Genomic DNA, 13,119 nt, shown 5'->3' on the forward strand with positions numbered 1-13,119 from the left:
TCTCCAAGTCAAACTAGTTTTTCTCAACAACAACAACAATTTGTTCCATCACAACAACTACCATTTCAACAACAATTACAATTTGTTCAACCACCACAACTATCATTTCAACAACAATTACAATATCAAAACATGAATGCATATTATCCACAACAACAATTTCCTATTAACCAACAACAATTCTTTTCACAATCACAACAACAATAACTTCCATACATACCACAACATTTAACACAACCGACTCTTAAAGTGTACCCGAAACACAACCCGATACTGAAACACAAAAAGCTGAAAGAAAGGGAAAAGGTAAAGTAGCCGAAGGAAGTGAAAAGCTGAAACGTCAAATTATGCATTGGAATCCTGAAGAAGAAGAAATTTTGGCCGAACGTTGGCTCGATGTGACGGAAAATCCGAAAATAGGAACCTCACAATCGGCCGATTCGTTTTGGAATACGGTTGTAGCCAACTATAATCAAGTTTCTGATCGCAAAAGGAACAACGATTAAATAACCGGGAAATGGGCGAAAATGGCAAGAGATATCAAAGTTTTTATTGGTATTTACAATTAATTAAAAAGAAATTGGTGAGGTGGAACTAATGACTCGGATGCCACTGAAGCAGCGCGTGAAGAATATCAGAGGCGTCAAGCTGTTCCTTTTACGCATTACAAAGCATGGCAAGTACTTCGTAATTGTCCGAAGTTTTGTGTCCCGAATGGCGTAATGACATCTCGTAGGCGTCCACAACCGGAGCCACCGATCACTTTGGTGGACGATGAACCTTTGAGGGTTGATCTAAACCCCGATCACGCTTCTTTATTCGGGGACGACCCAATCCGGCGTCCAACTGGTTGACTAGTTGGTAGAAAAAGCCGAAAGAATTTGGGTTCGTCCGACGCTGCCTCATCTTGTTCATCCGAAGAAGTACGTTCTCAAATCATGCTCGCCAAACAAGAAATTGCTTTAACTCAAAAACAAAAAGGTGAGTCGTCTGTAATGAAAGTAACGAATCGAGCCTTTCGAATTTTCAACACATCCGTCAACCCGAACTTGCCAAGGAAAGATGAAAAAAATTCTTCAAAAGTATCGACAAAAAATGAAGACGATCTTGTTATCTGACGAATACGAAGAAAACGAAGACGAACAACACAACGAAGACGAAGACCCGACACCTCTCGAGTAGTTTCATTTTTATTATAATAAGTTTGGTTTTTTATTTATTTAATTATGTAACGTTTTTATTTATTATTTAAGGTCTTTTATTTTTAATTATGTAATGTTTTTATTTATTTAATAATTTTTAATTGGTTAAAGTTTAAAATGGAGTGTAAGATAGTAAGGATTTAGACCGGAGCCTTCGTCATTTTTCAATCACAAAAGACACCACAAATACCATATAGTCTTTTATCGTCATTTTCTAAAAAAAGAAAAAATACATTTTAGTCTTTCTATAAACATTAAAGGAAGGGTACTCGATTAGAATTAGTGGGCCAGGAGACTTTTTAAGTGAATGTTTTATTTTTGTTTGCTTTTCATACATTTAATTTAATTTATTTATTACTTTTATAATTGATAAATATAGGAGGAGTGGGTCATGTCCTTTTAAAAAATATGTTATGATTGGTAGTGTTCAGTTATTTTAGTCTTTTTTAGGAAATGTTGATATAATGCTGATGTGGAGTTCAGTATGGTTGGAAGTGGTCTTAATGAAAAGAATGTAAAAGAAATATTAAAAGTGTTTCAGGTGATGTATCGATGATGCGAAGGAGAGACAATGAAAATTAAGTAGGATAATAAAGTGGCCTAAAGCAAAATATAGCAATTTCCGATTAACAAACGTCATACAATAATACTTCGTATTATACTACTATAAACCCTAATACTCCGAGATCACCGTTCAACTCGAAAAAATCTAACGAACGCAACGAGACTAACTACGCGCGAAACGGACATCGTTAAAAGAATACTAAATATTTCGGGCTATATTTCATACATATACATACACGTACAACAAATAACTCAACCTATTAGATATATTAGGTAACAAACAACTTATATCTAAATTCCACCGCTCTTTGAATACAATCGCAGCATCTCCCTGTCGAATTTTTTTCTAGTTTCCGATCAGATCCCCCTTGGGGAAGAACACCAGGGTGAACAATTCGTTTTCGATTCGGTTCATAAACCGAACATAAGAACTTTCCTTCTTTCAATAGCCCTAATTTTTTATTCACTTTCAAAACACCACACAATTCTTTAAGATGTTTAGAGCCATTTCACACAAACAACCTTCAATCAAATCCATCTCTCAAACCCTTACACAAAATCCCATCTTTTCAATCCCTAATATACACTCACAACAATACAATCACAAACATACAAATACTGGAGATGAATTCCATAATAAAGATCCAGATGCCCCACCAAGATTGTTCGTTGTTCAACCCAGATTTCGACCCGATTCCGTATTAAAACCCAAACTTGATGAAGCTCTTAACCTTGCAAATTCACTTGAAGAACAACGAGATGGGTTTTATGATTCCGATTTTTCCAAAAAAGAATTGCCCCCACATCTTGTTGTGCAAAACCCAGCTTCTAGAATCACAAGGGCAGGTACGCAAGCTTTTTTTAGTTACTCTTCATTTTGACCTTTTCGGTCTGATATTGACATTTTGAATTTTATGCATTTTAAACTCAATTTATCATGGACATTATTAGTTTATATGTATTGGCACTTGAATTTGTTTTTGGGCATGATCTGTTTATAGAAAAACTTGTCTATAATCGTGTTAATTTAGATTTAGATGCTGATATTCACTTCTTTGACCTTTAAAGTCAAAGAATTTTTTTTATTTTTATTTTTTTGGGTAAATGTAGTAAACCGCAGCCTCAACAACCAACTCACTAGCCACATTACGATTGGCCATAGGAGGCATATTAGTATAGAAGAGATAATACCCCTCCAATCACATGTCCCAATTGGATATTGAATAAATCTAACCAACTTCAATAGTATCATCTTCATTAGAAACGGAAATGGTGACATTGAATAGAAGAGGATGATATCTCAATAGTAAATAATAATAATTAGGCCACGCTTTAGCAGAATTCACTCTAGAACTTGGCGCATAAAATATTTGACCAAACCGATTACACCAACAAATCTGTCCAATAGTCGAATCCAATACAAAGTGTGTCTACAATTTCCAATCTTGTGAAAATAAACTCTCTTACAACCCCAACTTGTTGTATTTGGGATAGTAACTTCCCAAAAATTAATTGTTTACCAGATGGGTGAGAAAATACCCATTTCGTCCAAAGGGTCTTTTTTTTTTTGTTGTCACAATGCACCACGTTATTTTTTCTGAAATAATTATAACGCCGTATACACCTCCTATTCTTTAGGTGCATTAGAGTTTTTTTTTATGTTTTTCTTAAACTCAAAGATTTTGATGTGTTTGTATGGTTTTGGATGATGCAGATACTTACTTTGGACCGGGAACTGTAGACACAATAAAATGCCATCTAAATGCTGAAGATGATATAGAGTAAAGTGTCTTATTAACTTGTTTATAATTGTGTTAAGGGGCAGGATCAATGGGGAAGTAACCAATCGGGGGGAAGCAAATTTTTATTTTTATTTTTTAGTTTTTTTTGAAATTTTTTTTTTCCGGCATCAAGATCACACGAAAATATGAACATTTAGAAGAGACACTTCGTGATGAATGTTATTATTTAGGCGGGAAAACGATCGACAAAAATAACATTCAAGATAATATTGTTCGTGAAGAATATGAACGTTTTTTTTTTTCATGTTTTGTGAAGTAAAATTTAGCCCGATTTAGAGTTTAGGGTTTAGGGTTTGGTGTTTTGGGTTTATTCCATAAACCCAAAACACCAAACCCTAAACCCTAAACCCTAAACCCTAAACCCTAAACTCTAAACCGTTCGTGTTAAAAACTCAATCTAAATCCTAAATCTAAACCCTAAACCCTAAATTTCTAAACCCTAATATCTAAACCCTATAAACCCTAATATCTAAACCCCAATAGCTAAAACCTCAAAATACGCTTGAAAAACACGATAATTGTTATATATTACTTCTTCGAGCGTTTTCCCGCCAAAATAAAAACATTTATCACAAAGTGTCTCTACTAAATGTTCATATTTTCATCTCATCTATAATGTTCGTGAACAAAGTTTTTTCAAAAAACAAAAAAAAAAAAAAAGTTTTTGCTTCCCCACGCTTCCCCCCGAATGGTTACTTCCCTCTTGATCCTACCACATTGTGTTAATTAGTTTCTATTGTTCATAATGCAAATACTCTCAAGTTGTTAGAATGACTTTTTTATGTGCCAGGGTGGAGTAGATGCTGTGTTTGTGAATTCGACTCTATCTGGAATACAACAAGAAATTTAGAGGTAAATTTTTGAACTCATTTTTGTTTGAAACAATCAATTAAATGTGAGTTTACTTTTTAATCATTATACTAATAATATTTGCAGCGTGAATGGGGAAAAGCTGTTTTAGATCGTGTAGGTCTTATCATCGAGATATTTCATGCTCATGCTAATACTAAAGAAGGAAAGCTACAGGTTATGTCTTATTCATAATTTCTACTTCTAATCATTTTTTTTTTAAATATAATACTGACTTTTAATGATGTTTAATAATCTTATAATAATCTAATCTTATTATAGGCTGAATTAGCTGCTCTAATGTACAAAAGAACTCGACTTGTTCGTGTACGTGGTAGTGGTGGACGTTTAACGTTTGCCGGATCTAGTGAAGTCGAAGTTGTTAGTGCCCGAGGGTAAATTTTACATTTGTTTTTATTTATTTATTTACTTTTTTTTAATTTATAGATGGTTTATTAGTGGTGCAGGAGAAACAGAACTTCAACTTCAACGAAGAAGGTTTGCACATGTCGGATCGATTTGCTGATATCTTTTATGTATCAGGAAATCGACACCGATAATTGACTAAGCATATGAGATTGTGTATCTCTCATATCAGCAAATCGAGAGCAGAGGAATTTGTAGTGTTTTATGGTTGCAACTTGGTTTTCACCAATTTAATACACTCCGTAACTTATATAATCATTTTGTTTGGTTTTGATCGTGATGATATCATTTTGTAGTATGGTGACAGCAAAACAGTTTGTTTGTTGTACATATTTACAGGTTTAATTTCGATTCGATTTTGTGTGTGTACATGTGTTTATGAATTTTTATGGTTACATTTGTTAATTGAGTTGATATTTGTTGTTTCAGAAGAACAAAAGGTCCAGAATCTCAACACAACGTTTTGCACATCAGAGAGATCACAACAATACTACTTGAGAAATGAAAGTGGTCAAAATATGCAAAGAAGGTGCAGTTGAAAATGAAACAAATACATCATTAGTAAGTATCTTTTAACTTTAAATTTTCGTGAGTGCTAATAAAACTCTAGAAGTAGATAAAGTTTGCATTTTTAAGAGCCTAAATCTGTGTTTTGTTTGTTTTCCATATACAATGGGCCTCAGACAATCACGATTAAATTGAGACAAAATTTCATGGGGGGTCCCTGTGGTTTGTTTGAAACATCATTCAGAGTCCAAATCTCATTTTTGAACTTACGAAAGTTGTTTTTATTTACATAAATTAAGCTTTGGGGGGTCACTAAACTTTGTGCTTGTTTCACTGGGGGTCCAATGCCTAAACGTCTGTGAGTTTTTAACGTTTTAAACCCTCACATGACTTGCACATGAGGGTATCTTCGTCTCTCTCATCTAAACCCCACACCTTAAATTCAATCCCTGCACGTATTCTTCCCCATTCTCCTCCATTTTTTTTTTCGTTTGAACCTGTAAAAACAAGATTAGGTATGGTAAATTGCTATTGTGGAAGGCGTGCATTGATTCAGTTGTCCAAAACAAGTAAAAACCCTAAGAGGCGTTTTTACACCTGTTCAAAAAAGGTACTCGATTAATTTAGGGTTATATAAACCCTAATTCGTAAATTATGTATATTTCTCCATATCTTCGAATTAAAATAGGGTTTTGTTTAGTATTCTGAGTGCAGCTTCTTTGAATGGATTGATCCACCAATTTGTCAAGATTGCAACCAACTTCGACGGGATCTAAGAAGGATGAAGATAATTGTCATTTGCAGCTGGATAATTTTTGTTGTTTATGTTATGTTTTTTAAGTAAGAGGTGTTGTAATGTTGTGTTTTGGTTATTTTGTAACTGAATATGAATGTATGTTGGTTGTCTTTTGAATGAAAATGAATGGAAAGGTGGTTGTTTATATCCTGGATAAATGCAAAAAATGAGTTTTGGTTCATATGCTGGATAAATACAGAAATATACAAGAACATTACAATATTTTGTACCAATACATAATCAAAATGACATTACAATAGTGAGTACCAATACATAATAAAAATGGCATTACACTTTTGAGTACCAAAATGGCGTTACATTTAACCAAGTTCAGAATCAAAAGATTCATAATAACAAGTACCTAAATAAAACTATTACATAACCAAGTTCAGAATCAAAATGATTCATAATAACAAGTACCTAAAAAAAACCATTACATAAGTACCAAACTTCAACCATTACATAAGTACCAAAATAAAACCATTACAAAAGTAACAAACACCAAAATAAAACCATTACATGATCACTTCTTCTTCTTTGTCCCACTTGTACTACCACCAGCCTTCCTCTTTGTCCCTACATTTTGACTTCCAGATGTGCAGCCTCTCTTGTTATGACCTAGTTCACCACAAGTACCACAGGTTATCCTCTTTCCCTCTCTAGATAATTTCCCACCCTTGTTCATACTTACCTTTACATCCATTCCTTTTCTCCTTGACTTTTTTGGTCTACCAGCTGAAGCAACAGTTTTTGGTGGTAGTAGTTTGGTTGCACTTGGTTTTTGCCACATACTTCTGCCATTAATTGGTTTAATGGTAAAAGCATATGTCCTTCTCCAAGTATCTAAGAAGTAAACAGGGTTCACCCAATGTTCTGGTACACCTACATCACCAGAATTATCTCCCAAGTTCCAAATACTAGCTATTGCATGTTTGCAGGGCATGCCTGTAATTTCCCACCTCCTGCAAGCACAAGTCCTATTATCCAAGTCTACCACATACTGTTCACCACTAACACCATTAACTTGATATAGTTCATTGCCACTCCATATAACCTGCATCTTATGGGCTTCTTTACAGATTGCATCAAACATTTTTTTGGCTCCTGGTGTAAAAGGTCCATCACACTTGCTGCTTTTTTCCATAGAAGTAACAATTTTTCTCATCAAATATTCCCTAATGTACTCTAAGCAACTAATTATGGGTTTATCTCTAGCATCCACCAACCAACGATTAAAAACCTCACATATATTGTTTAACAACACATCAGACTTAGCCCTTCCTGTAATTTATGAAGTTAATTAATAGGCTTATTAATTTATGAAGTAACTAATACATATATAGTAAATAAGTCAATACATACCACTAAAGTGACTTCTTGACCATTGAGATGGTGGGATCTTGGATAAATAGGAGTGGCAAGGCTCAATAAATCCCTTCAAATCAAGCATTGCCTTTTGAAAGTGAGGCACAGTAGTTGCAGTTGCACACTTCCACAAGTGATTTTTAAATGCATTTCCAGTGAAGCCTCTTGTTTTCATGTTTTCATGAATGTGCCTCAAACAATACCTATGTTCAGCACTAGGAAAAATTCTCTTAACAGCATGTGTTAAACCCTGAAACAAATCAGATTAATGGCATGTTAATGTAAAGTTAAGACTAATAAATGTTCAAAAATCAGAATACTAATGAATCATACCTTTTGTCGATCACTAATGAATGTAAAATTGGAGTTTTTATTCAGATCCAAATCTTTACCCAAACAATTCAAGAACCAAGACCATGAGTTGTAATTTTCCTGCTCTACAACTGCATATGCCACTGGATATATTCCATTATTAGAGTCTAACCCAACTGCAGTCAATAACTGTCCAGTAGCTGGTGGTTTCATGAAAGCCCCATCAACTCCTAGTAAATCTCTACCCAAAGTCCTGAATCCTTGTTTCAATGGACCCAAACAAACATAAATCCTCTGAAATAATTTTTCTGTGTCAGATGCATCTTGTGTTTCAATTGTAACAGTTGTACCAGGGTTGCATCTCAACAATTCTTCTCCATAACTTCTAAGATCTGCATACTGTTCTTTAAAGTCACCCATCATTGTTTCCAGAGCTTTTTTCAAAGCTCTATATGCTTTTATCTTTGAAACTTTTAGCTCTGTTTGTGTTTCTAGTTGGGCTTTCACTGCCTTGGTTGGAATAGTAGGGTTAGAAGGTAGTTGATGGATTAATTTAGTAGCAAGATAATCTGAGGTACAGTGATGGATAATCCTTTTAAATTGGCATTTATGTTTATCATCTAATCTCTTGATGGTCCATAACTTTGTCTTGGGGTCTGGTGAAGCATGTAAAAGCCATTTACATTCAATATTGTATTTTCTCTTTTGTCTCTTTTCAATCAATACCCCCTTTTCACCACATGATCCCTTACCTTTACCACCTTTACCATTTTTTGTCTTTTTTGTGTTTAATATTTGACCACCACCCACTTGTACCTCACTGGTTTCCACATGATCACTTTTTGAACTTTGACCCACACTATTTCCAACTATATCTACAACTAGACCTTCACATGCTGCCCTTACCCTTTTTTGTCATTTTTTAGAAACACAATATTCCTTCTAGTTTCAATTGCATGGACTTTAATGGCATTTTTCAACTCCTCTGCACTATCAAATTCTTGACCTAGAACAAAGAAGCTCCTATCCATGCCTCTTCTTTCATGTTCTTCTTTCTGTAACTCCCTAATTCTTCTCCTCCTCTGCCCTTCAATGCAATCCTCATTTTCAAAATCACTTTCAAATTCATCATTATCCAACTCATCAACTTGTACAGAATTCACATTTTGTACAGAACTCATCCAATCTGCATTACCTGTCCCACTTTCATTATTATCTTTGTAATTGAACTCACCCATATCTACATGATCTTCCTCTACTACATTTTCTTCATCAACTAGTGTATCTTCACCATCCACATTAGTTGTTTCAACATTTTGACCAGTCTCCATTGTATCTAAATCAGCAAATGGGTCAAATTCCTTGTCAATTACATCATTAATCACTGCTTCATTTGGTTGAATGTTTTCATACACTGACTCTTGGGTCACACTTGGTATGTAAACATCAGGCTCACTTGGTACATTAGGTTCCATAGTTTGACTAGTTTCACCTTCAAGCCACTCCAACATTAATCTTTTATGAATCTTTGGATTCTTTCTACTACTAACTACAGGAACAACTACCTCCTCTTCAATCTCCTCTAATACAATCTTTTTCTGTGTAGGACTCTTATAAGTTGTTAAGTTGGTTGACTCATGTTCAATGTATACACATATTTCCTTCTCATCTTTAACATACTGAATCATATTAAGTACATCAATATCACTACCCAGAGCTTCTAATCCATAATCCAAATTGGTGCTTGGTCTAAGAAAGTGATAAAACATGACCCTATGACCATCATAGCCTAAATCCTCCACCATATCATTGATTTCATTAACCGAAAACATATCAGCATCAATGAGATCAAAGTAAGTTACCTTACCATTTACATACTCTCGTCTTGGAAATGCAGTAAACACCCCACCATGATGCAACTTTATAGTGAACAAAGTATCATTATTAGCTGCAAAAAAACAAAAAAATTAGGTCAAAAATCACACTCACACAGGTACAATCGATAATGTATAACAAGTTATGTACAAATTAATACCGTATATCTGTTCTAAATCATAATCTACCTCCTCCGTCCGCCTGTGATACAAAGGATTAACCATTTGTGAATTATTTCGAGCATGCAATTAGGGTTTCAAAAAATCAATCGCCAACAAACTAAGATTTTGAAAATTTCTGATATTTTGGTAGTTGCGGGATATTAATGTGTGGGGTTTAGATGAGAGAGACGAAAATACCCTCATGTGCAAGTCATGTGAGGGTTTAAAACGTTAAAAACTCACAGACGTTTAGGCATTGGACCCCTAGTGAAACAAGCACAAAGTTTAGTGACCCCCCAAGTTCAAAAATGAGATTTGGACTCTGAATGATGTTTCAAACAAACCACAGGGACCCCCCATGAAATTTTGTCTTAAATTGATTAAAGTTGGGTGGAGGCAAATCACTACATATTTACTCAGAGATCATCTACATATATATCATGATATGGTTACAGGTAATCTATTACTCATTAGTATCATACCATGTGTTGTTATTGCTTCAACTATTACTTGTTAGATGTTACTATGAGGTATGTAAATATCTACCACAACCACAAGATAGAATAATAAGAATTCCTGTAGATAGAACGTATTGGTCTTCCATTCTGAGTATGATTTCCAAGTTGTAGCTTCTATGCATTAATTAATGATACACTTTTAGTAGATTATCAAAATTTATCGGGTAGAGTGAGGGACAGCTTCTATGCATTAACGATGCGTGAATTTCGGTCTCACAGTTTGCTTTCTTCGACCCGTTTGACCTATCTCATTTTTATATACAGTTGTGTGTCTTACCCGTTCTAGGTAAAATATCGTGCGTAATTTTTTTTTTATTTTTTTTTATCATAAGTTATCGGGTCGATATTGCCACCTCTTTGTACTGTTAGTGTCTCCAAATTAAACTTACATGAAAGGCTGGCTACACCTAATTATATATCTACCTAATTATAAGAAAGGAGATTTTTTTTTTTAATGTAGCAGTAAAGCTTACGACAAATATTTTGCATCTCGTTTTCATATGGATCCACCTAGGTTGGGCTTTTGGACTACACATCAAAATTAAGATTTTCGGTGAGTTAGTTTTAATATTGTTCAGCCTGTCAAAATTTTATTGGTTCATAAGAATATCTGCGAGACTGCCACCTCAAAGACAAAATTTACACCTCCTGCTTTCTTTCAGATGTATGTTAATTTCGAGACGACACGTGTGTTTTACCAATTGATGATCTGCACGCCGCCTATGTATTTCTCCACCGGACACAAATTGACACAACAAAAAACACTCCATTTTTCATTTACCCTGTCGATGAGTTTCTTCTTCCTCATTTAGCATCTCTTAAACCTTCTCCAGATAATTATCTCAACCTTTCTTTCTTTAGGTAATTATTTGTTAACTTGTTTAAAAAATTGAGATTTTGACCTTTAACCATTTTTTAGGGCATTTGTATCTTTGTGTTTTTTTTTTTTTTTTTTTTTTAAATACAGAGTTTTATTTGGTGCAAGTAGTACATGATACAATTAAATTAAATGATGTTGATGCTGAAATTTTGTCTAAATCGATAACCCATATGGTTGTTTTGTAGTTTGGATGACGGTGGTGTGTCAACCCGTCAGCGACTTTATCTTCGATTCCCAATATCAGCATATCCATTCCGACCGCCGAGATTATATTAGACGGAAACATAATCAGGTAAAGTGTGTTATCTTCCCATCAAAATAAAGAAATTCGGATTCTTCTCGCCATCTGTGTGATATTGTGTTTAATAATAATATTTGACTTCGTTTTTTTAATTAGCTAGATAGACTTGTTCATTCTTTGTTGTGGTAATACTTGTGTGTATGAATTGGATTTTCTGATCGAAAACTTCTTGGTGTTTGTAGTATATGTGTTTCACTTTGAATGAAACTTGATAGTTCAGATATTTCATTACACGGAGAAAGATAGGGAACAAACGTGTGTGAGTGAGAATATGTTGATTAATCTACCTTTTATGTCATCGAATATGAGTGGTGTTGTTTTGTACTAACTTTTCAATGCTAGCCACCCTCCCCCCTGCTTTTGCCACCAGCTGCTTTGATTTTCAACATTAACAAACCAAGTTGCCTTTGTCGTTAGTCTTAAAATTGCATAGCAAGATATTTGTAGGCATATTCTTTTGTTTTGTTCCTTAGTAGTTACTAAGATGGCACGTGTCTTTGCCCATCTCTTGTGACTCGGCTCTAAGCCTTCATCTTAATTTGTGTTTTAAATTACCTTTTGCTAGATGGATTGGTAGTATCATTGATTGATGATATAATTAAATTATCTATTTTCTTCCTCTACTTCTTGTGTTTGGTTTATTTGTTTTATCTATATCTTGAATGCTGACACGAATACAATATTATGATTCTTTATTTATTGACTTACCCTATTTTGATTCTTTGGGTTCAGATTTTTTTGGCCTTAACAAAATAATTCTAGATTATTCAAGTTTGAATGTACGTTTGATGCTTTAGTACTAACTCTATCATTATCTACCTCTCTTAGATTAAGGTAATTAGAAGTCTTTTGCTTATACAGATTGTGTTCTGAAAGAACAATTCATCTCACTACTGTTTTGTAGACAAACAAGATTTATTATATATTGATTCTGATGGGAGAGACTTGATTAGAATGGTAAGTAAATAAATTAATGAGAACACTTGTACTTAGAAGAATATCTCAAGTGTTTGCAGCCTGATGGATGATTTTAGTGTTTTGCAGGTTCAAGATAACAGAGCAGTTTGGAGAACAAAGTACGGAACTGGTCAGCATTGGTGGATCACGTAGTAGGTGTCTCGAGTTCGGTAGACGGTCAAATAGAGGTGTAACGCTTCATATGTATGTTTTTTAATTATCATGCTTTTAATAAGTTTTGTGTGTTAGTATACTTCAACTACAAGCAGTACAACTAAGATTGTATGCTGTTTTAAAAGATTGTGTCTTTAATAAATTTATAACTTGTTGCTCTTCTCTGATCTGTATTTGATATGCTTGAAAAAGTGTATAGCTTTATGATGTTTGGCAAGGAAACACTAATATATGCTATGTGTTTTTTTTTTTTTTTTTTTTACATTTATGCTTAAATATTCATTTCAGATATCATGGGCACCTTATGTCCTCCTATTTAGATAGAAAAAAAATACTTACAAGAGTTGACCCGTGAATCGTCTGACAACTATGGTTAAAAAGGTCAATGAGATATAAATATGATATTTCTTCACTTGCTTTTGTGGGATCC

General features: G+C 34.1%; 1 long non-coding RNA gene and 1 pseudogene across 1 annotated transcript; both read left to right on the forward strand.

The window, feature by feature from the left end:
* Positions 1–2,111: 2,111 nt before the first annotated feature.
* On the forward strand, positions 2,112–5,182 carry LOC139847259 (GTP-binding protein At3g49725, chloroplastic-like; annotated as a pseudogene).
* Positions 5,183–10,284: 5,102 nt separating this feature from the next.
* On the forward strand, positions 10,285–12,878 carry LOC139847260 (uncharacterized). Its single transcript, XR_011759389.1, has 6 exons — positions 10,285–10,314; positions 10,838–10,930; positions 11,040–11,238; positions 11,443–11,549; positions 12,463–12,515; positions 12,603–12,878. It is a non-coding gene; the product is annotated as an uncharacterized lncRNA (long non-coding RNA).
* The last annotated feature ends 241 nt before the right edge of the window (positions 12,879–13,119 follow it).

This window comes from Rutidosis leptorrhynchoides, chromosome 5 (genome assembly GCF_046630445.1).
Source record: "Rutidosis leptorrhynchoides isolate AG116_Rl617_1_P2 chromosome 5, CSIRO_AGI_Rlap_v1, whole genome shotgun sequence".
In the NCBI taxonomy this organism is placed as follows: Eukaryota; Viridiplantae; Streptophyta; class Magnoliopsida; order Asterales; family Asteraceae; genus Rutidosis; species Rutidosis leptorrhynchoides.